Genomic DNA, 2,084 nt, shown 5'->3' with positions numbered 1-2,084 from the left:
ACTGTAAGCAAGACTGACTGATGAATGCAAAAACTGTGGGTGAAACTTAAAGAAGAAACAGTACATTTGCAGAACCTCAAAGCATCTGCCTCCAAATACTTAACTTTTTTCTCTTAATTTATTTAAAAGACCCATGACTATTTAAAGCAAAAATTATAACACTGTATTGTGGGATTTATAACATGGGATGTAAAATTTATGAAAACAATAGCATAAAGGTCAGACAGTAAGTGGAACTCTTCTGTAGCAAGGTTTCCATATTTTACATTGATTAAATTGGTGCACTATTAAGTCTAGGTAGGCTGTGATATGTTAAAGATGCATATTGTAATCTGGAACAACCACTAAAAAGTGCAAAAGGTGTGTCACTTACTTAAACGCTAATAAAGGAATCAAACAGCATACGAAAAGCTTTTGTTCAAGAATGTTCGCAGGAGATGACCTGCAAGTCCCCAGGAGGAAGATGAGCCCACTGTGGGGCATCAACAGAGCAGAATGCCCTAAGCCGTGCCGAGGAGCAAACGCTGACACACACATGCTGGGCGAGTCTCATCAACCTCATGCCGAGGGAGGCAACCTGGACAGAAAACAACACACGTGGGATGATTTCAGCCAAGATGAACCTATGGTGAAAAAACCAGAACAGTGGTTGCCTCAGGGGAAGGAAATAATTGCCTGAGAATGAACAGGAAGGAGTTTTCTGGGGGTGTTGGAAACATTCTATTCTTAAAGGGGTGAAGGTTATATGGGCATGTTTATTTGCCAAAACTATAGAATTGAGATTTGTGCCTTTCAGTGTGCGTACATCTTACCTCCACACACACACAAAGGACTAAAAGTATAATAGTGGGAATGGGATGGAGTGTGGATGAAATAAAAATAGCAGATGATTAGTAGTTGTTGAAGCTGGATGATGGGCCTACTATGCTATTTTGTTTTTTTGTATATTGTTTAAATTTTTCTGGCATCCACAGAGCAGAATGCCCTCAGATATTGTTCTGTAATAAAACAGAAATTGTTCTGTAATAAAACACTTGTATAAGAAGACAAACTTGATATACAGTGTTCGTTGGTAAGATATTGGTTACCTTTGAGGAGGAAGGAGGAGGAAAGGGATTGTCCGGGTCTGAGTGAAGCTGCTGCTAGTTCTTGGTCACACAAGTGTGTTTACTTTGTAATAATTCTTTGAGGTTTACATGGATGACTTCTGCATATATTTATGTACGCATGTTATACATCAATAAACATTTTAAATCCTGCATATTTGCACAAAGATCCTAACTCAATATCTCAGAATAACAGCAGGGTTTTGTTTTAAAGTGGAACACATTCACTCATGACATCATCAGATGGATTTTAATACTCCCAAGTATCTATTAATGCCCTCACCCTGTGTGGTCCCCTGGGTCTTTCCATTCTTGCCTCAATTTGGTAACTGGCATGGTTTTGAGATTTTATGATGTCATCTTTCTCCAGCAAGGTCCACTCCCACGACGATGCTCACCAAGGCCTCGACACCTAGCACAGTGCAGTGTTCACAGCATGCACTCAAGACCTGTGGGACTGGGTTGAATGAGGAACAAAACGAAGAGTACATGATGTTCGTAACTTATGTCTAGGTGCCATATCATGCCTTAGGAAATTGGTAGGGTTTTTCGATAGATTTGCTATGCTTTCCAATTTTTCCTATTGAAAACAGTGGGAAATAGGGTCTCAGAGTTCTTTCTCAGAGACAGTCTGACATTTCAGGCACAGATTACTGACAATTATTAATGGCATATGACTTTCTCACCTCATCTTAGTTTTAAGTTTTTAACTCCTTACCTTGGAAGTGACATAACTTTGCTTCTTCTAAATCTTGTAGTAATACTGATGCTCCAGAAAGTCGGGCCACGGATATTCTGCTGTTGTGCATCCTCTCTGCAAAGAAGTGGAGCTGTGCATCCACCAGTCTGAGAAGCATGTGGTGCTGTAGTATTTAGAGTCAGAGTAGCTAAATGGAAAAATGACTTCAGAGAATTATCACCATAACTCCCAACAGCAACAAATTATTTTGCTTAATTATTTTGTGATTCTGTGGGTAT

General features: G+C 39.4%; 1 long non-coding RNA gene across 1 annotated transcript; it reads right to left on the bottom strand.

The window, feature by feature from the left end:
* Positions 1-581: 581 nt before the first annotated feature.
* LOC131411587 (uncharacterized) lies at positions 582-1,985 on the bottom strand. The gene is made up of 3 exons (XR_009221598.1): positions 1,825-1,985; positions 1,390-1,563; positions 582-623 (listed from the first exon to the last, which is right to left on the bottom strand). It is a non-coding gene; the product is annotated as an uncharacterized LOC131411587 (long non-coding RNA).
* Between the last annotated feature and the right edge of the window lie 99 nt (positions 1,986-2,084).

This window comes from Diceros bicornis, chromosome 11 (genome assembly GCF_020826845.1).
Source record: "Diceros bicornis minor isolate mBicDic1 chromosome 11, mDicBic1.mat.cur, whole genome shotgun sequence".
In the NCBI taxonomy this organism is placed as follows: domain Eukaryota; kingdom Metazoa; phylum Chordata; class Mammalia; order Perissodactyla; family Rhinocerotidae; genus Diceros; species Diceros bicornis.
The sequence above is the reverse complement of the archived record's forward strand: the minus strand, read 5'-3'. Positions and strand labels throughout refer to the sequence as shown.